The sequence below is a fragment of the Desmodus rotundus genome, chromosome 8 (genome assembly GCF_022682495.2).
Source record: "Desmodus rotundus isolate HL8 chromosome 8, HLdesRot8A.1, whole genome shotgun sequence".
Lineage (NCBI taxonomy): Eukaryota > Metazoa > Chordata > Mammalia > Chiroptera > Phyllostomidae > Desmodus > Desmodus rotundus.
Window position 1 is genome coordinate 70,853,774 of NC_071394.1, and position 27,082 is coordinate 70,880,855.

Here is a 27,082-nt window from a genome sequence, read left to right on the forward strand (position 1 = left end):
TTGTTATTAGGGACACACTTTGGCCCAAACTCTAGGTTTTTACTTCATGTACATATTTGTGGATCTAACAGTGGCCCAGAGGAAAGGCTGGCCGTACAGTTTTAAGTCATGTATCAGTAGTAGCCTAATTTTGGTCATTGTGTTGACTGACATCAAGTATGACTAGTAGTTGAAGTTTTTTAACTCATAACATGTTAATAATTACTTGATTTTTAAAAAGGTAAATTATTTTACATTGTAAAGAAACTATATTTATCATGGTAATTAGAAAATATCACTTGCCATAAGTAGAAGGTGCTGATACACACAAATACAAGGGCCTCAGCAGGTTTCAAATTGGAGGTTCTGCCTCATTTTCCTCTGTTGATGGCCTTGACTATGGTATGTTCCAGGGTGCTCAAAGTGGATGTATGTGACCATCATTTACAAGTTTTAAAATAATACGACTTCCAAGAGACTTCTGGTCAAGATGGAGGCATAGGAAAACACAGCACACTTCCTTGCACAACCACAGCAAAAAGTACAACTAAAGTATAAAACAACTCTCACCCAGAATCATCAAGAAAATTGAGCTGCATGGAAGTCCGACAACCAAGGAATTAAAGAAGTCACGTTCATTCAGACAGGTAGGAGGGGCAGAGACATGAAGGTGTGTCACAAGCAGCCCCACACCCAGGTGTGGTGGATAAAATCGGGAGAGATATCTCAAGAGTGAGGGAACCAAGTCCCACATAAAGCCTCCAAGCACAGGGTTCCAGTGCTGGAGAGGTAAGGTCCCATAACTTCGGACTACAAAAACCAATGGTGGTGGGGCAGTGGAAGAAACTGAGGGATTCTCAGGCATCTCTTAAAGGGCCTGCAATGGACTTACAACTTACACAGACTCACTCCCTCTGGGCTCCAGCACTGGAGCAGTAGATTGAAGGGCACCAGTGGCATACGGGGGGAAATTGGTGTCTGGAATCAGGACAAGTGCTGGGAGACAGCTTCCTTCCAGGCAAAACTCCAACAGCCAGTCAGTGGCCATTGTCCCTTTTCTGAGCCCTCCCCCCTCCCCCCCACAGAGCCACAAGCAGCAACACCATATTGGAGACTCCATCAACCTAGTTCACACGGGTTGCTCCACCCTGGTGATTAGCTAAGGCTCTGCCCCCATCCAATGTAGGGGTGTGCTTTTCTGTATTATGCCATGCTACTAAGACAGGGAGTCCAAACACTCTACCTAATACACAGAAACAAACACGGGGAGGCTGACAAAATGAAGACACAAAGAATATGGCCCAAATGAAAGAACAGAACAAGACTCCAGGAAAAGAACTAAACAAAATGGAGATGAGCAGTCTATCAGATACAGAGTTCAAAATGCTGGTTATTAGGATGCTCAAGGAACTCAGTGGGTACTTCAACAGCATAAAAAAGACCCAGATATAAATAAAGGCTACACTAAGTGAAATTAAAACAAAAATTTCAGGGCATCAACACTGGAGTGGATGAAGCTGAGAATCAAATCAGTGATTTGGAACACGAAGAAGAAAAAAAATCAGAACAGCAAGAAGAAAAATAATTTAAAAAAACCGAGGATATGATAAGGAGGCTCTGGGACAAAAATGTACAAACAGTTCAATCTTAGGTGTTCCCAAAGGAGAAGAGAAATAACAAGAAATTAATAACTGACTTGAAAAACTAATGAAAGAAAACTTCCCTAATTTGGTGAAGGAAATAGACATGCAAGCCCAAGAAGCACAGAGAGTCCCAAACAAGGTGGATGCAAAGAAGGCCACACCAAGACACATCCTAATTAAAATGCCAAAGGTTAAAGAGAGAATCTTAAAAGCAGCAAGAGAAAAGCAGTGCCCACACCTACAAAAAAGTGCCCATAAGACTGTCAGCTGATTTCTCAAAAGAAACTTTGCAGGCTAGAAGGGACTGGCAAGAAGTCTTCAAAGTCATGAAAAGCAGGGGCCTATAACTTAGATCACCCTAGGCAGCAAAGATATCCTTTAAAATTGAAGGGCAGACAAAGTGCTTCTCAGACAAGGTAAACCTGAAGGAGTTCACCGTCACCAAGCAATTATTATATAGGAAAACTTAAAGGGACTTATTTAAGAAAAAGAAGAAGATCAAAACTATGAACATTAAATTTGCAATAAATTCACAGCTATCAACAACTAACTCTAGAAAGCAAACTGAGCAAACAGCAGAACAGAAACAGAATCGTAGATAGGGAGATCATTTGTATGGTTACCAGTTGAGAGGGGGCAGGAGGAGAATGGGACGTACGGGTGCAGGGATTAAGAAGTACAAATATGCAGGTACAGAATAGGCAGAGGAATGTTAAGAACAGTATAGGAAATGGAGAAGCCAAAGAACTTACATGCATGACCCATGGACATGACCTAAAGGGGAGGTATTGCCAGAGGGAATGGGGGTACCAGGTGGAGAGGGATAAAGGATGAAAAATTGGGACAACTTTTAATAGCATAATCAATAAAATACATTTTAAGAAATAATATGACCTCCTACAGCCACATATCCAATTAAGTTAGAATGAGGACCTGATTTTGTATTTTATTTAAAAGTTCCATGAGTGATTGACCAGTTTGTTTTTAGCTGACATTAGCAAAAATTAGGAATTTCCTTAAAAGAGATTACCGTTGTTTTTAGTGGCTAATATTCTTTGCTGCTGTCTTTACCACACAAGAATAGGTGTTTCATTCAACATTGATGTTTCCTTTTATTCCTAAAGCTATTTTTTTCCGCCCTAGTTTTGGTGAAATTATGTATTACTTGTGATAATTCATTTTAAAAATTCCTGAGCTGTGTGGCTCACTTTCATGAAAATTCATTTAGATAAAATTAGATATTATTGTTTAATGAGGTGGCATTTCAATTTAGACCTTGCATCAGGCTTATACCAAGAGTTTTTTATGGAAGAGTTAGGTTCATTTGAGTAATAAAGGCTGAATCATGGGGGCTTTAATTCTTAATCGCTGTGAGGATTGTTATCCGTGGGATGTGAGCTGTCTTAGTGGTATTCAATCAAGTGTCCACTTAGCCATGACTGGAAGTAATTGCTCCCAAGTGGGCTGCACAGTGACCTGTTAATACTCTATGTGACCCTGTGACCTTGTCTGCCCCATTGTTCAGGATTTTATAGCAGGCAAGTCTGTGTTTCTTTGGGGTCAAGTAGATATCTTGAGGTCAAACACTGTCTGATTGCAGTGTTGTCCACCCTGTAAGTTGGCCAGAAACTGTTGCATTGCTAATAGTCGTTGCTTTAGAGTGGAACATGAATAGTTTGAAAATTGTCTTCCCAGCCTGCATATAAACAGTTTAATATTTTACGGAACGAAGTTCATCTTATAAATTAGGTATGAATAATACATTTGTAATTACTGCTTGTGTCTTTAAACACTTGTGTTTTAATTGGCTTGCTTTTTAAAAAAATGTATTTGCATTTGCTGGAAAGTTAAAATAACTCCTGTAGAAACTCAGCCAAGTTAGGACAGAGCAGACCAGGCCTCACTGGCCCCATGGAGAACTTGATGGGAGTTGCATTCATTCTCTCTTTTAAACATTTGTTTCTGGCTAGACAGAATTGAGATTGTTTCCTGTGTTTGGTTTTTTACTATTTGTTATTTCATGTCACAATGTTATTTGGTGTTGCTGTTAACATAATAAATTTTTCCCCCCAAAGTTACATGGACACATTCCCTGTATCTGCGAGTTAAGTAATCCAAGTTAGCTACTTATCTCTTAGCTTCGTGAGTTCCTTGCTGCTGTGCCCTTGCTGTGAGTTAACAGGGTCATTAAATTGGGGCAAGGGAAGGAATTAAGCTTGAAAGATGATTTAGTCCAGCTTGAACTCGCAATTCAGTCACATCTGAGTCATTTTCGGGCCTGCCGTGACTGTACCCATGCTTTATCTCTTGACCCATTCACGAAATGGATTTTCTGCAATTGCTTACATGGAAAAGTACACTGAAACAAACAAAAACAAATGAAAAGATACAACTCTAAATGTTGACAAGTAGTGAGTTTAGAATGTCATCCAAGCTGACTCCGGAAGTCACCCTGAAATAAAACTCATGTTAACAAGAAAAATTAAGTGACCCTACTGTTTTGAATGTATTACTCAAAATAATATATTGCATCTTCTTATTAATCTAATGCTAAAATATTTACATATAATTTGCTTAAGAAAGAAAGTCTTAGCTGCTAAAATTTAAGGGCTGCTGTTTACCTCAAAGGTAGGTAAATTGCTTTTCTCTGAGTTGCAGTTATCTATGCTGTTTTATTTAAACTTTTTTTATGGGCCAGTTCTGTGTGAATTAAGGGTGGCATCATTAAACACCAGAATGGATGGTTTGCCAAAAAATGTGTACCCTTCTTGTGGCTTAATGTGAAAACCTTCCTTTTGCTAGTGTGGAAAGGGTTAGTAAAATCCAAAGAAATGCGTACATAGCTGTTCCTGATGAGCATACAGACAGGCAGTTTCCATACCGTGTGCCGAGGTGCTCTGGGCTACGAACTCAAGGGGCTGGAGGGAAACATGCAGTGTCTATCTGATACTGTGCAGACCATTCGGTTATTCAGTTTTACTGTTAGATTGTGTTATATTCCTATTGATAGTGTCATATTTTGCATAGCTGGGTTTTGGGCAGCTGCCATGGTAAAAAGCAAACTTATCACTTGAAAAATCAACATGGAACAGAACAGGAGGGTGGCAGTTGTCCAATATGATTTCCAGGTTTGAGAAACTGTGCAGTAGGCAACAGGCACGTATGTCCTATTAGTAAATATTGTATTGTTTCAGAATGAAATAAAAATATTTGCCTTTCAATTTTCCCCCCAATAGCTATGAAGTTGTTAGGGCTGATGATAGTTGTTTGGACCTAACTGATTAATAAAATTGTTGGGCCTTTCTTTGATAAGGGTTTGGGGGAGAGGAGTGCTGTGAAAAATTGCTAAGACACCAAAAATGCTATAAACTGAGAAACTTTGGGCCCTTCTGACATAGATGCATAGATCTGTTTAAAAAAAAGAGAGAGAGAGAAGTCATGGTAGGCGATTTAGAAAATGTAAATAAGCTAAACGGAGCAAATAAGAACTGTCCTTGATGCTGCTACCCAGAGATAGATGTACACTCTTAATATTTCAGTGAAAAAAATGTTTTTGGCTTGCAAATAGCAGAAACCAGAACCAGTTAATTTAAGGAAAGAGAGCATTTGTTTTAAGAATAGAGGGTTGTCCCATAGGACCCAAATGCAGAAAAGGATGAGAACCATGATCCAGAGCGCCTTTCCACTACAGTTCCTCTAGTGTGTTTTTCCCTGCAATATTTAATCCTTTTATATATTTAAATTACTCTTGTGTTTGGTGGGAAATAGAATTTAGTTTGAAATACTCTCCTGAGCTCCTCTCTCACATCTACTAAGTTTGCAATGCCCAAACTTCAGTTTTTTTTGGTTTCTGTCCCCTACTCCCCACACTGTTCAAGCCTCACCTCACTGGAGTGCTGTGGGGAGGAAGCAATGATTTCCCTCCCACCTTCCTAAGTTCTTCTAATAGTCAAATCAACATGAGAGAATAATAGGAGAAAATGTCTGAAGTTTATTACAGGTGCCCATATAGGGGTTCCATAAAAAACATGAGACCCTAGGACACATTGGACAGTCAAGGTTTATTTGCCATCTTGAGCTAAGGAGAAATTTTGTATGTGGTGGGGTGGGGAGCTACGGAGAAACTTTGTATGAAGTGGTTTGGGACTTCAAAGGGGAGGAAGGCAATTTACATGGAGACGGAAAAGCAGATGTTTGGTAAAAACATGTTTGCTGGGCCATCGTTAACAGTAGGACACACAGAGGACATTGATCAAACAGGCCTTACCTGGCTCCTCTTTGCAACCAGCCTGTTTCACACTAGTTCATATTAAACATAGTTATCTGTGATGATAGCTCTCTTCCTGGAGGACCTGCTGGGCCTCTAACTTAATTCCTTTTAGGCAGTTAAAAGGTTCAAGGCAGTTAGGGGAAGGTTAAAGGTTCTTTTTGAGTCTTCTGTTTCTTTTTTTGTATTGTTGACACTATGACAGATGTCCCCCATTTCCCCACCTTTGCCTACCTCCACCCAGCTCCCTCCTCCCCTCCCCTGGCCTTCACCACACTATTGTCTGTGTCCATGGGCTATGCATATATGTTCTTTGGCTACGCTCTTTATTTTCTTTTATCCAGTCCCCCCACTCGTCCTCCCCTCTGAGATCTCTCAGTCTGTTCCATGTATCCATGCCTCTGGTTCTGTTTTGGTCATCAGTTTATTTTGTCCATTAAGAGTCCACATGTAAGTGAGATCATATGGTATTTGTCTTTCTCTGACTGGCTTATTTTACGTAGCATAAATAATGCTTAGTATACTAGCTGTGTAGTATTCCATTGTGTAAATGGACCACAGCTTTTTTATCCACTCATCTACTGATAGGCACCTGGACTGTGTTCCAGGTCTTGGCTATTGTAAATAATGCTGCTATGAAGATAGGGATGCACATATTCTTTCTGATTGGTGTTTTGGGATTGTTAGGGTACATTACCAGAAGTGGGATTGCTGGGTCAAAAGGCAGTTTAATTTTTAATTTTTTGAGGACCGTCCATACTGTTTTGCACAGTGGCTGCACCAGTCTGCATTCCCACCAACAGTTCACTTAAAGTTTCCTTTCTCCATATCCTTGCCAGTACCTGTTTGTTGACTTATTTCATTTTTCTTTTAGCCTCACCCAAGGACATTTTTTTCATTGTTTTCAGAGAGAGGAAGGGAGAAAGAGAAACACTGATGTGAGAGAGAAGCATCAATTGATTGCCTTCCATATGTGCCTGGACCAGGGATCATATGCATATGGACCGGGGGTTGCATGTGCCTGTGCCTGGATGAGGAATCAAACTCACAACCTAGGTATGTGCCTTGACTGGGATTCAAACCCACAAATCTTTGGTTGTGGGATGGTGCTCCAACCAACTGAGCCACACCAGCCATGGCTGTTGATTTATTAATGGTAGCTTTTCTGGCAGGTGTGAAGTGACACTTCATTATAGACTTAATTTGTAACTCTCTGAAGATTAGTGAGTGATGTTGAGCATTTTTTCATAAGTCTGTTGGCCATCTGTATGTCTTCTTTGGAGAAGTGTCTGTTCAGGTCCTTTTCCCATTTTTTGATTGGATTGTTTCTCTTCCTTGTATTGAGTTGTATAAGTACTTTATATATTTTGGAAATGAACCCCTTATCAGATATATCATTGGCAAATAATGTTCGCCCATATTGTGGGTTCCCTTTTCATTTTGTTGGTGGTTTATTTTGCTCTGCAGAAGCTTTTTAGTTTGATGTAGTCCAATTTGTCTATGCTTTCCTTTGTTTCCCTTGCCCTTGGAGATATATGGGCAAAAATTTTGCTACGTGAGATGTCTGAGATTTTACTCCCTGTTTTCCTCCAGGATTGCTATGGTTTTGTGACTTACCTTTAAGTTTTTTATCCATTTTGAGTTTATTCTTGTATATGGTATAAGTTAGTGGCCTAGTTTCATTTTTTTTTTTTTTTGCATGTACCTGTCTAAATTTCCTAACACCATTTACTGAAGAAACTATCTTTCCTCCATTGTATGCACTTTCCTCCTTTGTCAAATGTTAAAGATCATGAAGCCATGGGTTTATTTCTGGGCTCTCTGTTCTGCTCCTTTGATCTCTATGGCTGTTCTTGTGCCAGTACCAGACTGCTGATTACAATGGTTTTATAGTATAGTTTGACATTGGGTATTGTGGTGCCTCCAATTTTGTTCTTTCTCAAGATGGCTGATGCTATTTGGGGTCTTTTTTGGTTCCATATAAATTTTTGGAATATTTGTTCTAGATCTGTGAAATGTGCCCTTGGTACTTTAGTAGGAATTGTATTGAATCTATAGATTGCTTTGGCTTTTATGGATAGTTTAACGATGTCGGCTATTCCAGTCCATGGATACAGTATATGCTTTAACTTGTTCATATCTTCCTCTATTTCTTTCTGTCTTTTTTAAAACATATTTTGATTATGCTATTACAGTAGTCCCATTTCTCCCCCCCCCCCTTTTATTCCCCTCTGCCCTGCACACCCCCTCCCACCCGCATTCTTCCCTCTTTAGTTCATGTCCATGGTCATGCATAGAAGTTCTTTGGCTTCTGTATTTCCTATACTGTTCTTACCCTCCCCCTGTCTATTTTCTACCTACCATTTATGCTACTTAATTCCGTATTCATTTTCCCCCATTCTCTTCCTCCCCACTGATAACCCTCCATGTGATCTCCATTTCTGTGATGCTGTTCCTGTTCTAGTTGTTTGCTTATTTTGCTTTCTTTTAGGTTCAGTTGTTGAGAGTTGTAACTTTGTTGTTTGTTGTCATTTTACTGTTCATATTTTTTATCTTCTTTTTCTTAAACAAGACCCTTTAATATTTCATGTGGTAAGGACTTGATCAGGGGTGTCAAACTCATTTTGACTGGGGGCCACATCAGCCTCGCAGTTGCCTTCAAAGGGCCGAATGTAATTTCAAATCCTTAACAGTTAAGGAGTAGTTAGATTTATACAGTCCTAAAATTATTGTGGCCCTTTGAGGGCAACTGCAAGGCTGATGTGGCCCCCAGTGAAAATGAGTTTGGTACCCTGAGCTTGATGATGATGAACTCCTTTAACTTGACCTTATCTGGGAAGCACTTTATCTGCCCTTCCATTCTAAATGATAGCTTTGCTGGATAGGGTAATCTTGGATGTAGGTCCTTGCCTTTCATGACTTGGAATACTTCTTTCCAGCCCCTTCCTGCCTGCAAGGTTTCTTTCGGGGAAATCAGCTGATAGCCTTATGGGAACTCCTTTGTAGTTAATTGTCTCCTTTTCTCTTGCTGCTTTTAAGATTCTCTGCTTGTCTTTAACCTTGGGTAATATTATGATGTGCCTTGGTGTGTGCTTCTTTGGGTCCAACTTCTTTGGGATTCTCCGAGCCTCTTGTCCTTCCTGGAATTCTGTTTCCTTTGCCAGATTGGGGAAGTTCTCCTTCATTATTTTTTCAAATAAGTTTTTCATTTCTTGCTCTTCCTCTTCTCCTTCTGGCACCCCTATAATTCAGATGTTGGAATGTTTAAAGTTGTCCTGGAGGTTCCTAAGCCTCTCCTCATTTTTTTGAATTCTTGTTTCTTCATTCTGTTCTGCTTGGATGTTTCTTTCTTCTTTCTGCTCCAAACCTTTGATTTGAATCCTGGTTTCCATCTCATCACTGCTGTTCCCCTTAACATTTTCCTTCATTTCACTTTTCATAGCCTTCACTTTTTCCTTTGTTTTGTGACCATATTCAACCAATTCCATGAGCATCCTGATTACCAGTGTTTTGAACTGTGCATTTGATAGGTTGGCTATCTCTTTGTTGCTCAGTTGTATTTTTTCTGAAGCTTTGATCATTTGGGCCGTTTCTTTGGTCTCAGCTCACCTATTATGTAGTAAGAGGTGGGGCTTTAGGTATTCACCAGGGCGGGACAGCCCACACCACTGCATTGTTGTGCTATATGTGGGGGAAGGGTCTGAAAGGGAACAATGGTGCTTGCTCAGCTCTTGTCTGGCTTTCAGTCACTTCCTCTGTTACCCACAAGCAAATTGGGCCCCTTTGCTGCTGATTCCCAGGTGGGTGGTTTTGTATATGTTCTAGGACCCTCTGGGTCTCTCCAGTGAATTCTGCCGTGAGGCTGGGAGTCTCCTGCCGCCTCACTCCTCACACTTTTTCTTCAGTCAGAGGTTTTGAGGCTTTATTTGCCCACACTGGAACCCAAGGTTGCTCAGTGTGTCTTGCTCCCCAGTTGTTCCTTACAATTTACCTACATGCAAATATGGGACCACCCAGTCCTCCAGCTGCCACCTTGCTGTGAGTCCTCTTTGCCCCTCCTACTGGTCTGGATGAATGTTTCTTCTTGAACTCCTTGGTTGTCAGACTTCTATACAGTTTGATTTTCTGTCAGTTCTGGTTGTTTTTTGTTTATAAATTTGTTGTTGTCCTGTTTTTGGTTTTGGGTGGAGGCAAAGTATGTCTACCTACACCTCCATCGTGGCTGGAAGTCCCCTCTATTTCTTTTTCAACATCCTATAGTTTTCTGAGTACAGATCCCTTACCTCCTTTCTTAAATTTATTCCTAGGTATCTTATTTTTTTGTTGTTGTAAGAGTAAATGGGATTGTTTTCTTAGTTTCTCTTCCTGATAATTCAGTATTGGTGTTTAATAATGCCACTGATTTCTGGGTATTAATTTTGTATCTTTCTACTTTGCTAAATTTATTTGTCAGATCTAGTAGGTTTTTGGTGGAGTTGTTAGAGTTTTCTTTGCACCATGTCATGTCATCTGTGAATAATGATAGTTTTATTTCCTCCTTTCAAATTTGGATGCCTTTTATTTCTTCTTGTCTGATCACCATGGTTAGGACTTCCAGTACTATGTTGAATAAGAGAGGTGAAAGCTGACATCCCTCATCTTGTTCCTGATCTTAAGGAGAATGCTTTTGTTTTCCCCCATTGAGGATGCTGTTGGCTGTAGGCTTTTCATATATGACCTTTATTATGTTGAGTATGATTCCTCTATTCCCACTTTGCTGAGAGTTTTTAGCATAAATGTATACTGGATTTTATCAAATGGTTTTTCTGCATCTATTGATATGATCATGTAATTTTTGTCTTTCATTTTGTTTATGGGAGGCATCGCATTTATTGATTTGCAAATATTGTACCATCCTTGCATCTCTGGAAAAACCCCAATTGGTCATGGTCTTATTAATGTATTGCTGGGTCCCATTTACTAATATTTTGTTGAGAATTTTAGCATTTATGTTCATAAGGGATATTGGCACACGATTTTCTTGCTTTGTAGTGTCTTTATCTGGCTTTGGAATTAGGATAATGCTGGCCTTGTAAAAAGAGGTTGGAATTCCTCCCTTCTCTTGAATTTTCTGGAATAAGTGAGGAAGATAGGTGTTAGATTTCATTTAAATGTTTGGTAAAATTCACCTGTGAAGCCATCCAGTCCAAGACTTTTGTTTGCTGAGAGTTTTTTGATTACTGCTTTAATTTCATTAGTTATAAATCAATTCAGGTTTACTGATTCTCCCTGATTCCATTTGGAAGGGTGTATGTTTCTAAGAATTTGTCCATTTAGCTCAGGTTGTCCAATTTGTTGGCATATAGTTCATCGTATATTCTTACATTCCTTTGTATTTCTGTGATGTCTGTTGTTTCTTCACCTCTTTCATTTCTTACTTTATTTACTTAGGTCTTCTTTGTTTCTTGATGAGTCTGGCTGAAGGTTCATCCATCTTGTTTATCTTTTCAAAGAATCAGCTCTTAGTTTCATTGATTTTTTTTTTGTATTTTATTTTTAGTTTCTATGCCATTATTTTCACTTTGATCTTTATTGTTTCCTTTCTTCTCTTTACTCTGAGCTTTTCTTGCTGTTCTCTTTCTAGTTGTTTGAGATGTAGGGTTAAATTGTTTATTTGAGATTTTTCTTGCTTTTTGAGGTAGACCTGTACTGCCATGAACTCCCCTCTCAGGACTGCTTTTACTGTGTCCGATAGATTTTGGGTTGTTGTGTGTTCATTTTCATTTGTGTCCAGGTAATTAAAAAAAGTTTTTTAATCCTCATCCAACAGCATGCTTATTGATTTTAGAGAGGAAGTGTGTGTGTTTTTGTGTGTGTGTGAGAGAGAGACATTGATGTGAGAGAGAAACATTGATCAGGTACCTCTCATATATGCCCCAACCAGTGATTGAAACTATGGCCTTTTGATGCGTGGGACAATATTCCAACCAACTGAGCCACCCTACAAGGGCTCCAGGTAATTTTTGATTTCTTCCTTGATCTCATTAGTAACCCATTCATTGTTTAATAACATACTCTTTAGCTTTGATGTGTTTGAATGTTTTTGAGGGTTTTTTTATTGTATTTGATTTCTAGTTTCATACCATGTTATCTGAGAAGGTGCTTGATATGATTTCAGTATTCCTGAATTTGGTAAGACTTATTTTGTGTCCTAAGATGTGGCACGAAATGTTCTCTAAATATCAATTAAATCCATCTGACCTAGACCTTTGTGTAATGTTGCTGTTTCCTTGCTTCCTTTTTGTCTGGAAAATCTATCTAGTGATGACAGTGAGGTGTTAAACCCCCTACTATGACTGCTTTGCTGTAGATATCTCCCTTAAAGTCCACCAAGAGTTTTGTTATATATTAGTTGCTCTTCTATTGGGTATATATATACGTTTACCAGGGTTATATCCTCTTGTTGGATTATTCTCTTTAGTATTATTTAGTGCCCTTCTTTGTCTCCTGTTATGGCCTTTGTTTTGAAGTCTATTTTGTCAGATATAAATATTGCTACCCTAGCTTTTTTGTTTGCATTTGCATGGAATATATTTTCCATCCTTAACTTTCAGCCTGTGTGAATCTTTTTTTCTGAGATGGGTGTCTTGTCGACAGCATACATATGGGCCATATTTTATTATCCATTCAGCTACTCTATGTCTTTTGATTGGAGCATTTAATCTATTTACATTTAAGGTTAATATTGATAGGTACTTTATTATTGCCCCCCTTTCTTTTTTACCTATGTTCCCCTCTCTGTTTCTTCTTCCTTTTAAAGCAGTCCCTTTAACATATTTTGCAGTGCTGTTTTGGTGGTAATGACCTTCTTAAACCTTTTTTGAGGGTGGTGGGTGTTCTGGAAAGCTCTTTATTTTGCCTTCAGTTTTAATGGTAGCCTTGCTGCATAGAGTTGCCTTGGTTTCAGGTTCTTGCTTTTCATTACTTTGAATACTTCATGCCAACTCCTTCTGGCCTGAACTGTTTCTGTTGAGAAATCAGATGACATTCTAATGGGTGTGCCCTTGTAGGTAACTAACTGTTTTCTCTTGGTGCCTTAAGATTCTCTCTTTGTCTTTAAACTTTGCCATTTTAATTATGATGTGTTCTGGTTTGGGTCTCTTTGGGTGGGTTCATCTTGATAGGGACTCTGTGCTTCCTGAAATTGTATGAGTTTTTCCTTCACCAGTTCAGGGAAGTTTCTTGTTATCATTTCTTCAGACAGGTTCTCTGTCCCTTGCTCACTTACATCCCCCTTTGATACCCCTATGATGTGGGTGTTTTTATGTTTCATTTTGTCCCAAACTTCCCTTAAACTATCCTCATTCTTTTTATTTGTTTTTCTTTTTGCTTCTCTGATTGGGTGTTTTTTTCCTACCTTGTTTTCCTACTTAATGATTTGATCTTCTGTTTTATCCAAACTTCTGTTAATTCCTTCTAGTGTATTCTTTAAGAAAAATCCCCACTTGAGGATATGCTTATTAATTTTAAAGAGAAAAAAATGGGGGGGGGAGAAAAACATTGCTTTGATCAGTAGCCTCCCGTATGCGTCCCAACCAGGGATCAAACTCTCAATCTAGTTATATGCCCTGACCAGGAAGTTGAACCTATAACATTTTCATCTATGGGATGATGCTCCAACCAACTGAGCCACCTGACAAGGGCCAGTGTATTTTTTATGTCACATATGGTATTCTTCATTTTCATTTGGTTCTTATTTGTGGTTTCTGTGTTCTTTTGTTATTGTAGTTCCTGCTAAGTTCCTTGGTAATTCTCACTACATTTCTTGATAAATACGACTTTGAACTCTATGTCTAATAAATTTCTTGCCATTGTTTCATTTAGCTCTTTCTATGGGGATTCTGCCTGTCTTTTCATTTGGGGCTTGTTTGTCTCTCCATTTTAGCTTTCTCTTTGTGTTTGTTTCTATGTATTAGATAGAACTGTTATTACTCCCAGTCTTTGTGGGTTCGCCTTATGTAGTAGGTATCCTGTTGGATCCAATTGTGCAGTCTCCTTGATCTTCTGAGCTGGATGTTCTAAGAATGTCTCTTGTGTGGGGTATGTAGGCCCACCTGTTGTTATTGAGTCTTAATTGCTGTTGGTCCATTTGTGGGTGGGATTGATTCTCAGTCTGGCTGACTGAGAAGTTCAACCCCGACCACATCGCACAAGCTGTTGTACAGTGCTGACAGAACAAAACAAGACAAAACAAATAAAAAAAAGTGAAAAAAACAACAATAATAAAAACACCACCAAAAATAGAATTAGGAAAGATAAAAAATAAAAGACAATAAAATAATAAGAAAAAAGCAAAGAAAAATGATATAGAAGGAATGAAGAAAGAAAAGAAAAATAAAAGAATGGGAAAGGAAAAATGGAAAAAAGAATAAAGGAAAAAAGAAAAAGTAGAATAAGGGACTTCCGGCCAAGATGGAGGCATAGGTAGACACACTGCGCCTCCTCGCACAACCAAAAGGACAACAACAATTAAAAAACAAAAACCAACCAGAACTGACAGAAAATCGAGCTGTATGGAACTGACAACCAAGGAGGTAAAGAAGAAACATTCATCCAGACCGGCAAACCAAGACAAAAAAATGGCCCAAATGAAAGAATAGATCAAAGCTCCAGAAAAAATATAACTAAGCAACAAAGAGATAACCAACCTATCAGATGCACAGTTCAAAACACTTGTAATCAGGAAGCTCAGAATTGGTTGAATGTGGTCGCAAATTAGATGAAAAAATGAAGGCTATACTAAGAGAAACAAAGGAAAATGTACAGGGAATCAATAGTGATGGGAAGGAAGCCGGGACTCAAATCAACGGTGTGGACCAGAAGGAAGAAAGAAACATCCAACCAGAAAAGAATGAAGAAACAAGAATTCAAAAAAATGAGGAGAGGCTGAGGAACCTCCAGGACATCTTGAAACATTCCACCATCCGAATTATAGGGGTACCAGAAGGAGAAGAGGGAGAACAAAAAATTGAAAACTTATTTGAAGAAATAATGAAGGAGAACTTCCCTAATCTGGCAAAGGAAATAGACTTCCAGGAAGTCCAAGAAGCTGAGAGAGTCCCAAAGAAGCTGGACCCAAGGAGGAACACACCAAGGCACATCATAATTGCATTACCCAAGATGAAACAGAAGGAGAGAATCTTAGAAGCAGCAAGAGAAAAGGGCACAGTTACCTACAAAGGAGTTCCCATAAGACTGTCATCTGATTTCTCCAAAGAGACCTTACAGGCAAGAAGGGGCTGGCAAGAAGTATTCCAAGTCATGAAGGGCAAGGGCCTACATCCAAGATTACTATATCCAGCAAAGCTATCATTTAGAATGGAAGGGCAGATAAAGTGCTTCTCAGATAAGGTCAAGTTAAAGGAGCTCATCATCACCAAGCCCTTATTATATGAAATGTTAAAGGGACTTATCTAAGAAAAAGAAGATAAAAAATAGGAACAGTAAAAATGACAGCAAACTCACAGTTATTAACAAGCACCCCTAAAACAAAAACAAAAGAAAACTAAGCAGACAACTAGAACAGAAACAGAACCACAGAAATGGAGATCACATGGAGGGTTATCAATAGGGGAGTGGGAGGAGGAGAGAGCGGGGAAAGGTACAGAGAATAAGTAGCATAAATGATAGGTGGAAAGTAGGGAGGGGGAGGCTAAGAATAGTATAGGAAATATAGAAGCCAAGGAAATTATATATATGACCCATGGACATGAACTATGGGGGAGGGGAATGTGGGAGGGAGGGGGTGTGCAGGATGGAGTGGAATGAAGGGGGAATGGGACAAGTGTAATAGCATAATCAATAAATATATTTTTAAAAGCATAGAATAAGAAAATTAAAGAGAGAAATAAATACAAAAAAAAGGAAAAAATGAGATAGGAAAGAAAAAGTAAAGAAAAGAATATAAAAGAAAAAGGTGAAGTTCTTCTTAGCAGAGTTTAGGGCATGCTATGGTATTCTTTTGGATGTACTGTTTGTGAAGCTTGTTGGATATTTCTCCAATCTTGTCTGAAGCTGGCCACTTGATGTGCCAGTTCTGGGCCTCATGTGAGGTTCTGTGGTGCAAGCCAATGTCAGACACTGTCCATGCCTGGCCCTCAGCAACTTGTCTGAAGCTACAAATAATTCATTGTTTTTTGCTGCCTCCACTGGTTTCGGCTATGCATAGAAGGATCAAGCTGTGCACCAAGGCTGGCATTTACCAGCACAGGGCTCAGCGGTGGGTCAGCAGACATCCAAGGCACCCCAGGATCTGCTTTGCCTGCCACTGCCTGCCAACTGGCTGTCAGGATTAGTCACTGAAAAAGCTCAGTCTCTGAAAGAGCCTTTGGTGAAATAGGGAGGATGGAGCCACTGGATCTCCCATGAAGGGGAGGTGCCATTCATACTTCGGAGAAGATGGTAGGTATATTCCCCTGTACCCGAGCTACAGGTCTTAATGTGTCCTGGATATTTTCTCTGACCTTGGCAAGGCAGAGCCCCTAGTAGTCTGGCAGATGGGGCCTCCGGAGCCCAGAGGTTGGGTCTGCTATTGGTACTGCACTCTGAATGTTGCCGCTCTGAGCTGTTCTTTCCCCCAAGGAACTGCACTCAGTGGGGGTATCGCAGACTTAGGAGGGCTGATCCAATCAGTCTCCAATTTGGTGGTATTGGCTTCAACCTGTATAATGTGGAAGGGTACTTCCTCTCCTTCCCAAGCATCACAGGCCCAACATGAGCAGGGAAGCTCATATCTGCCGCCCACAATGCAGCCTTAGAGCTCAACACTTGCCCATTTGATTCCTAGACAGACGCCTCCCCAGGAGAAATAGTCCCCCAAACCTAGCTCTGTGTGGTCCTCTGGCTCCTCTGCACCACCAGACCAAGCCTAAAATCAGTTCTACCTGGCACTCTGATCTTTCCATGTGGCTGGTCCCAGCAGGGTGCAGTCAATTCCTAGCTCCTCCTGGCCTCCAAAGGGGCTGAAAGTCTGGCTTGCCTGCACTGCCAGTCTGAGAAGGGTAGATAGAAAATCCCAGCCCTGTGTATTTCCCTTTGCCGAGGAACCCAAGGGGAATGAGCAGTTTCGTGGGTGAGGGGAGAGCCACGCCCCCATGCTCTCAAAATGGGTGAGACTGATCCTTTTTCCCAAATCACACAGTTTAGTCACTGACCAGCTGTGTCCCCAAAACCTTTACAGAGAATAGAGGGCCCCTTAAACTTACTGCTGGGTGTAGCAAGCAGACTCTTCCACCAATGAGCATGGCGGTGTGTCCTCTCCAGCAGTCATAGACCAGAGTGAACTTCCCAGGCCAGTGTTGTAATAATAGGAGCGCTCCTTCCCTGGAGTGGTGTGGTCCTAGTCTCCCAGGTGGACAGAATCCCCCACTGATTCCCACTGCCCAGTGCTATGTGTGCACCCCTTCTCATCTCTGTTGCTCTGGGTTGGGAGATCTCTGCATGGGGGGAGGGAGTTTTGCAGTGGCAATATCCCTCCAGCTTCTCAGCTACTGCATCTACGTGATGGTGCTCACTCTGTCCACGCCTCTGCTTCTCCTACCAGTCTCCTCCTGGCTTGTTCTGTGCTTCTTGGTTATTCTATTTCAGATCATCTACATTTCAACTGGTTTCTCAAGTTGATTGCTCTGTAGTGTTTAGAAACCACACCAGTCTGGGGCTGGGAGTAAGTGGATGGGAGCTTCCAGTTACTCTGGAGCCAGCTTGGAACTATCTTTTGTTTCTTAAAATTAACCTGCTTAAAATAACTAATATCCTCAAGAGGTGTATTTTGGGGTGGCAAACTCTGGGACTTCTAAATAGAAATTTCCATGGTTGGTGTTCTCTGTCTCCTTCTTCATCAGCTGGTGTCAGTCAAGGCAGTGGATGAAGGATGCTGGTAATTCTCTTTGATGTACCTGTTTTCACGGCAGCAGCAGGGACAGGAATCATCCCATAGAGGAGAGCACAGCTCTTTGTGTGACATGGTGGCCCTTCTGAACTCATTGCTGAAATCACACCTTTGCCCCCTTTCACTCTCCCCACTTCCTTCTTCCCTGCCTCCCTCAGCTTAAACAACAGAAATTTATTGTTTCCCAGTCCTAAGGCTAGAAGTCCAAGATCAGGGTGTTGACACGGTTGGTTCCTTCTGAGGCTGAGGGAGAATCTGCCTTCTCTCTTAGTTCCTACTGTTTGGCTGGCAATCATTCCCATTCCTTGGCTTGTAGAAGCATCTCCTGATCTCTGTCCTTATCTCCACACACTTTCTCCCTGTGTGCTTGTCTGTGTCCAAATTTCCCCTTTTTATAAGCACACCCTACTCCAGTATGACCCTGTCTTAACCAAATGCATCCTGACCCTGCTTCCAAGTAAGGTCACATCCTGACCCTTCTTCTCTTTTTGCTCAGCTCATATAGTTGAATTTAGGAAAATTAAACAGGCAAACACTGTGACTCATCAGAATATTATGAAGTGGAATATAAAACCTATGGGCATATAAAGGAAAGCCACAAGGAAGAGACATGCCAGTGTCTTTCTCTACTTTACTGTAGGCCCAGTCCTGCCTGTGACATCACACCTTCCCTTGTGCTGATCGCAGACACTGATGTGTACAACAGGTAAGCCCAAGTGACAGGTTGGTTGCCTTTCTTTTTATATAATATCAGTGCATAGTGTTTTGATGAGTTTATACCAGTACGTGGGATGATTGACAGGAGGAGACATTAGTCCCAGAAGATCCTGGGTCATGGTATCATTCTTAAAGCTCTCTCATTCCACCTGCTTTATGTGAGGCTCTATATAAATCATTTTTAACCAATATGGGCCATGGCCAATGTCTCTTCCATTTCGGGGACGAAGACACTGAGGACCAGGAAAGTTAATTCCCTTGCTCAGGGTCACATAGCTGATTCAGAATTGAAACTTGAGCCTTTCTGAATCTAGATCCTAGTTTCTTTTTGTCTCTCTGCCTCTGACTTACTAAGTTCCCCAATTTACTAGCCTCTTTTGGAAAATGCCATCATAGGAAAAGCAGTCTGGTGGTATTTTCTGTCTTTTATACGTTTATCTCTCTTTTTTTAAACAAACTAGAGTTTACCCTGAGAGATATGAATATTACAAAAAAAGGAGTTTCTGTAGATTGGATGTGCCAACATGGACAGATGAGCCTATGGGCCCTTTTCTCTGTCATTGGACAACTGCCTGTTGGGAGCTCAGCGTTTCTGGTTCCAGTGTCTCTCCCAGAATTATTGCCAGGCCCAAGGGTTTGCTTGCAGTTGCTGGTGTGTGGTGTTTGGGATGGTGTTTGGGATGGGATGTTTATGGATGGCATTTTTTTATTTTGGTTTTGTTATCTGCCCTTTGTAGTAGTAATGTTGGCATCATTTCTTGCTGCTCAGATGTTCTGTGGCTTTCAAGCAAAAATATTTGAAAATGTACTAAGTCAGAGGGCTTTATAAAAAGTTTCATGTTTTGGAGCCAAGGCTGAGCTTTTTGGGCCATTGGTGACATGCTATAATGAACTTTAGGCCTTTGCATATGCATTTCCCTCTGCCTAGGAGGGGGGGTATCAACTCAGTAGTCGGAGGGGCAAGCATACAGCTAAAATGGAGCATGTGAGGGGTTCAGCCTCATTACATTGTTGCTGAGGAAGAAATGTTACTTTGATGTGGCCAGATCTCCTCTCCTGTATCTTCCAGAGGAACTAAACATCTTAAATAAAAAGTGTTTAGTCTTGATGTTGGAAACCAAATAAAAGTGCATTCTTTGTGTGCTGCCCAAAGCACAACACACGTTGGGACCTCATTGGGCTTTGGGTCATCAGTTTGCACTTTTAGACCCACATCAGATCCTCAGTCCCAACACCTTCCTCTTCCCACTTTAGGTGACAGTTCCAGGGATGTAGCCATCCCCGATATTCTCTGTCCCTTTCAGCCTAAATCAGGAGTCTTCCTTTCCTGCCTCCCCACACAACCCTGACCTGTATTCTGATTGTTCTTGTCTTTTATTTTCTGCACAGAAGGTGGCCCCTTCCCTATATGTACATGCTGCAGGTACAGTGGCTGCACCAGGCAATTGTGGAGTGCAGCGAGGGGTAGGAAATGGACCTCATTTCTTACCCAGTGTGTTTTTCTTTCTGTTGTCATTTGCGTGCTTTTTGTTGGTGTAGGTGGCAGTCAGGTCATCTCTTTATTCTCAGATGGCAACCGTCATTGTTGATTATGCCTTGTGAGTTTACCTTAGTTGTTTTAGAGAAAAAAATAATAAATGTCATTGAAATCTCAATTCACTCATCAATGCCAATCTGTTTTGGTTCCTAGAGGCTAAGTGGGTACAAAAGACTGACAAGTTTCTGATTTACGCTGTTTTTATCATTTGAGGGATAGCTGACTTATTCCTTCCTTTGGAATATTGTAGATATGAGGCCATTTTCTCAAGGGCAGTCTCTTGCTGACATGTTCAGGCCAACTGGAATAGCATTTCATTGCTGCTCTGGGAAATGTGTGGGAAAGGCCCTCTTATACCCTTGTTAAAGATGTCCTCAAGTCTTAGTGATAGACGGGGACTATTTCTGATGAGCTGCCAAGAAGTTTGCATCTGATACAACCCTGCATGGATTGCTGTGGGCTCATAAGCTGGGCTTTCCTTCCCCTTTGGGATCAGAGCATTTACAGGGCTCGGTCAGTTTCATGCTGGGAAGTCACCCTGCACATATGCTTAGAAATGCATATATGTTTTTTCAAAAATGTGAACTCTTTGCCATCATTGCAAAGGAATATAAAATTACCTATTTTTCAAAAAGGTGTAGAAATTGATGAGGCAAACAGAAGTCTATGAGTGGTTCATTTATGGGTTAGGAGAGAACATGTTCTGTGTTCCAGACACTCATAATAAGATGAAAAACTGTCTCAGGATCTCTGGAGAGATAGTTAATTGGGAATGGGAATGGGGTGTGTGTGTGTGTGTGTGTGTGTGTGTGTGTAGGGCAGTGGAAACAATGTGCTTTCTTCCCTTCTTTCTTCCTCTTTGTCCTTTGTTTTGTTGCCTTTTTCCCCCTCTACTTGATAGTAGATGTTTATTTAATTGTAATATTCAATCAGAAGATTGCAAAGTCAACTAGCTGGTTATTAGTTGGAAAACTAAGTCCTGGGAATGTTTTGATATGTTTACTGCATTTGACGCAGGCTCCTTTATGGAAGGCATTGTTATTCGGCAGGGCCTGGCCACCACTTTTATGGGAAAGCATTTCGGACGCCGGAGAGAACAAAGCATTTGCTCATATCCCAGTGGACCTGGTTGGCACCCTTACAGAGGAGATTCAGCAGCAAATGCTCATTTAGTAATTTAAAGCACTTATTCCCCAGTATCATTCTTGGTTTTACAATTTCGGGGAGAATTGAGCTTTTGACTTGTTTTTTGAGGCATTATAAAGACTAAGTATTTAATTTTTTTAGCCAAAGAATAGAATTAAAGTTGTCCTAAATTAGATGAGTGTGAGGATTTGCTCCATGAAACCAGAGAAACTATGGGAAAATGATGATGGATAACCCAGGAGGAGGATGAATGAATAAAGATGGGTCCTATGGTAAGGTCTGTGACTTCTCAAGAGAGCTCTAATTTTAATTAGCAGAAAGTTGGGAGATGATGTGTCCTGGCACCAGGCTTAAGAGGGGATGTATGGAGGTTAGGGGCAGTGGTCTGCACAGTGGAGAGGAAGGCCTGGAATGTGACATCTGCGCCACAAGGCTCTTCCGTGTCGCTGGGCTCTAGCAGGTCTCTTCAAGAACTTATTTACCTCTTTGTAGCCCAGCCTTCCACACACATCTCTGCTCACTCTTCTGTCCCATATTATGTCATGACTGTCACCCACAAACCTGCCAGTTCTTTCTCCTCATTGGTCCCTCGATTATTTGCAGAGAGCCCAGCCCTTAGTATAATCTCAATAAATGGTGGTGGGTTTGATCATAAGGTCACAGAGTGAAGGAAGGTATATTTGATAAGGTAATGCCTGCTACTGGAACAAATAAATGCAATTGATGTTTTCCTCCTGATTTTCAGGGCCTCCCTTCCAAGCGTTGATTTAGGTACCTCCGTCCTCTGTCTTACGGTTCTGCCATATTCTACATGTGGTTTAAAGGTTCGGAAAAAATAAAAAAGAGCAAGGATGAACATGTAAGTGAAATTGTATGAACCAGCCCTAGAAATAATATGCATCACTTGCTCAAATGTTCCAATTAGACAGATGAAAATGTTCAAAAAAGGATAAAAGGGGCCCAAGAGTTGCTTATGAATTTATGTGCTCTTGTGGAACTAGTTTATAATTGCTAGAGGGCAGGGGTAGTGTTTTCTATACATTCTTATCTTTCACAGTATTTAGCACATTTCTGTACATATAATAAGAGTGGGAAGGTTTTTGGTTGACTGACCTGGAAACTCAGTTTTCCCATCTGTAGAAGAATTCTGTTTGCCTAACAAAGGTAGAAATTTAGAGTTAGGGGATCCTGTTGCTGACAGTGATCTGATAGGTAACGTGGCCCAGCTGGCTATTGGTTTTTAGTTTCTTAGAGAGATGCCTATAAATACTTAGATACAATGCAAACTAACAACAGCAGCAACAAGACTGTAAAATGTTCAGCAAGATTCTCTCTGATTTCTCCAAGTAGTTGTTCATTATGAGGGTAAGCTGAGAGTTTTTCACTGCGGAGGGTTTATTATTCTAATGTGCCTTTGTAGCATTTCTGTAATAGCTGGTTATTGAGTGGATTTGAAGTTCTGAGGTACTAACTAGTGTACCTGATGGATTTTACCACTTATACTCCAGAGGGAAGATGAAACTGTCATTCAGTGCAGACAACCATGGCTCCAAACACTTTATCTAGTGATGTCATTGATCTTCGCAGTAACGTGTGGAGATTTTCTCCCAGTTTACAGTTGATGAAGCTGAGGCCTAGAGACCTTAGGTAGCTTGTTCAAGATAATGCAGCTAGCTAAGTGGAGAAACTGGAATTGGAGTCACACAGGCTGCTATGCCAGTACTTTGTATAAGAAAGCATCTTTGTTCTTTCTGATGTGAACAGGAGGGAAGTAGGATCATTAGTTCAGTGTTTGTGCAATGCTGGTTGTTCTCTGGGAATGAGTGGATGAAGAATCTTGATTTGATTGGCCAGGTTACTCCAGTGGTAGGAAAATAAGCATCATTTCACTGACAATATTATAGTAGCTGTGTGTTTCCCTGACAGTTAATAAAGTGGTATAGATACTACTTGATAATAATCCCTGTTGCCAGTTTGGCTGCTTGACCAAGAAGCCCCTGGGTGGTGGTAGAGAAATGCACATTGTTCCGCATTGAGAAACTCCACATTGTTATGTTTTGTATTTATGTCACAGATGACTAGACAGCATGTCCCATCTGTGGAAAACATTTGGTTAGTGTCTTCTCTTTGACTCTTGAGTCTGTATGGACTTGGACTTGCACTGTGTTGTGGTCATTGTCTGTGTTTTGCACATCTCTGTTTTTTAGAGGGGAAGGGTAGATCACCTTCAGGGTTGGTTAATATTTTTAGTGAAAGTAAGACATAGTATTTAGATTCTCCTTTCTGACTACTTAAAGCACTGTATTTAAAAATGGGTTATTGCCTGACCAGTGTGGCTCATTTGGTATTGTAAATCGAAGGGTTACCGGTTTGATTCCCTGTCAGGGCACATGCCTAGATTTCAGGTTCGGTCCCTGTCATGGCATGTGCAAGAGGTAGCCTATCGGTATTTCTCTCTTGAGTGCATGTTTCTCTCCCTCTCTTTCTCCCTCCCTTCACCTCTCTCTGAAAACAAATAAAATCTTAATTTTTTTTAAATGGGTTATTTTCTCAGCACTAGCTAGCATGGGAAACTTCATTTCTAAATTGGGAAGCCATGTTTTTCTCATACCAACAGAATAGATATTTGGAATTCAGAGGGGATGAAACAGAAAGCACACAGTCAGCTATGACAAGCGAGCCATGCTTGGCAGTGGGGAGGTGCTTTGCAAACATTTGTTGAGCAACTAAATGAATGCATGAACAGAGGAATGTACCTTCTTCTGGTTAATTTCTTCAATTTTTCTAGAAATGACCAAGATAATATATTTCAGGAGTGAGATTAGGATAAAGCATTTTTATTTTGATATAATTTCAACCTTATACAAAAGTTGCAAGACTGATATAAGGAATTTCCATATATCCATTAGTCAGGTTCTTCAGTTATTTATACTTGTCTCCATTTGTTTATCATTGCCTTTGTCCCTAATTCTCTACTTCTCTTTCTGAGACATATTCTCAGACACACACACACACGCACGTGCGCACACACACACAGTTCATCAATGTCTAATTTTCTCATGTCCCAGTGAAGTCTTTTATTCCCATTATTTTCCCCAGTCTAGGACCCAGTTGAGGACTATGCATTGTATTTAGTTGTCAGGTCTCTTTTATAAGATTGTGTTTATGAACATTTAATTAACAAAATCTGTTGTAGAATTCCAAATGAATACACTGGGGATTCTTCTAATCCATTCTCTTGGGTGTAGACAGAATCATTTCTGAAGGAGAGATACACAGGTCCTGAGCTCTTGTGCCTTTCTTAAAAAGATGAGGGTTTTTGTTGTTATTTTTTTGGCAAATTCTCTTAGTGATACATCTATAGGTGTCACTATTGTAGTAATGGTGAGGTTGATAGCACTGACATTAAGAGCTGCTCCTTCCCATGTCACATACCTGTGTCATCATTTTTGTCTTCTGTAGCTTCACAGCACAAGAGAGTCAGTCCCCTTCTCCTCTCTCCTCTTTCCCTCTTTTCGTTGACCCCTTTAATTTCATGATGGGACTTTGAAGTAGTGTGAGACTGGCTCTGGCAAAGGCATTTTGATGACTCCTGTCTCTGGTCATTGTAGTAACTAATAAAAGCTTGAAAATGACTCTTACTCTGCAAGCGTGATTCCAATGATTTAAAGGGAGCTCAGCTGTATAAATACACAGCGTTTCTTTGCCGTGTAAATTTTGATCAAAGGGAAATGCATATGCCAATTAGCGGGATGTTTCTTTTAAATTTAATCACATGTGAGTATAAAATAACAAGTGGAATAAGGTGGCATTGGAGATGGGGACTGAAGACTCAGAAAAAATGGATGTGTTGGTCCACAGAGGCTTCGCAGAACACACTCTGCAGAGTGTTTGGGCTAGACACAGGGGTAGGAGGTAGGTGGCATGAATACTAAAACCTTGTTTATGTGTTCAACTAAAAGGACTGATATAACAAGTTAGTCTAGAGATGCCAGCTTGTACCAAAGTGAATGATTCCCTGTCCTATAATTCCTGAACTTTCTGAGTTAAAATAAAACTTGGAAGTGCAATAGATAGTGTGGTTGTCTTTATTCTGTGGAAATAAAATTTTGACTTTCAGAAAAATCATCAGTAATTAAAATTTTTTCTTTGATGTTGCCTGCTATGGATTTACTTTATTTTGATTCACTTAGTTTTACGTGTTTGGACAATGTTTTTCTTGTCTTAGGGCTGGCATCTTGTTTGCGAGTGGAGTGGACCAGTTGGAGGAAGGCGGGTAGAGAGCTGGTGTGAGTGAGATGGGTTCTGAGGTTGGGGTCAGACCGGTGGGCAGTGAGCAGAGCCATTCATGTGGTCTGCACCATGCATAGAACATAGAGTGTGGCATCTGTGCCAGGGCTTTGCTACGTGTGGACATGTCTGTTTTCCTCCTTGCATCTGGGAGGCAAAGACAACACACCCTGCCCTGTGGGACAGGGAGCCTTCTCAGAATAGCCACTACTCTGGGTTCATTCATTCATTCAATCGTTTGTTCAACAGATTTTTATTAAGTGCCTTTTTTGTACCTGGCATGGTTCTAAGAATGGAAAAAAAAATCAGTGAACAAAACAAATCCTTATCCCTGTGGATGCTCATATTCTGGAGAGAGACAGGGAGGGAGATAGACATATAAAGTACATTAGTATGTTAGAAGGTGTGTGTAAGGTAGAGAAAGCCAGGTAATGGGCATTAGCACCTTTAAAGGTGCTATTTGAGTGAAGACGTGAAGAAGGTAGATGATTCCAGGCGGAGGGAATAGTTGAATGCAAAGGGCCTTTGTTGCAGCATATGCCCTGAATGGTTGCGGGACAGTTGGAGGTAATGTGACTGCAGCAGTGACCCAGGAGGGGTGTGGGGAGATGGGCTCTGAGTGCTAACTGGAGCGTTGCCATTAAAGACTTGCCTTGTACCTGAGTGTCCTAGTGCCAGTGGAGGCACTGAGCTGATTTAAATTTTAACAGGATTCTTCTTGCTGCTGTGTTGTGAATAGACCGTGGGTGGGAATGGGGGTGAGGGTGAGGGGCTCTGTTATGCAGCTTGTACAGCAATCCAAGGCAAGGTGATGGTAGCCATGATTAGGAACTTGGTATGAAGATGGGGAGTAGTGATCAGATTTTAGATCTACTTTGAAGGCAGTTTCCATGGGATTTCCTAATGGGAAAATGTGAGTCAATATTCAGCCAAAGATGATTGGCCTGAGTGTGTGACTAGGAGGATATGATTGCCTTGAATTGTGATGGGGAAGGCTGTGTGTGGAGCCCATTTCAGGGGGCAGGTCAAGTTCTGGACGTGTGGAGTCCAAGATATTTAGACATCCTTGAGGACATTTGGTGGAGGCAAGTAGGCACTCAAATTTGCAGTTGAGGAAAGAAGTGTGAGCTGAGCTGGGATCCTAGGGGGAGCTGGAACTGCCTGGCAACTGTTGCCAGGTCAGGTTATTTTCATGTTACTTTGAAACTGACCTACTTGTTCAGGGATCCTCCTGTGGGCTGCTAATCCCAGGTGCTCCCTGTTAAGGAGACTCTTGGTTTAGCTCTTCAAGGTGATGTCAGCCTTCATGTTAGGCATTAGCTCTTGACCTTTGCAGGGCTGTGGTGCTTGTTGCATGCACTCCAAGAAAGATCTCAGAGGTATGGAGAGCTCAAGCTACACACAGACTTGGAGAAAGTCTTCCTCACCCTGACTGTTGGAGGAGCTGACTGGGTGCCCCGATATGGGGCAGAGTGGAAGCTGGAATACTAGCTGGCTGACTCCCATCCGGTTCTTCTGCCCTACTGGACAGTGAGCAGCTCCTGTTTGGAGAGGTCTTTGCTCAGAAAATGGGTAAA

General features: G+C 40.9%; 1 protein-coding gene across 13 annotated transcripts in view; it reads left to right on the forward strand.

Annotated features, from left to right (window-relative positions):
• FOXP1 (forkhead box P1) overlaps nt 1-27,082 on the forward strand; it is a 629,322-nt gene that overhangs the window by 59,081 nt on the left and 543,159 nt on the right. For 9 of the 13 annotated variants that reach the window (XM_053930432.1, XM_071222259.1, XM_045192423.3 and 6 more), the window contains exon 3: nt 18,456-18,521. The exons of the other annotated variants lie outside the window; for them this stretch is intronic. The gene's annotated coding sequence lies outside the window, so the exon portion shown is untranslated. The remainder of the gene's footprint in view (nt 1-18,455; nt 18,522-27,082) is intronic. 13 annotated transcript variants of the gene reach the window in all.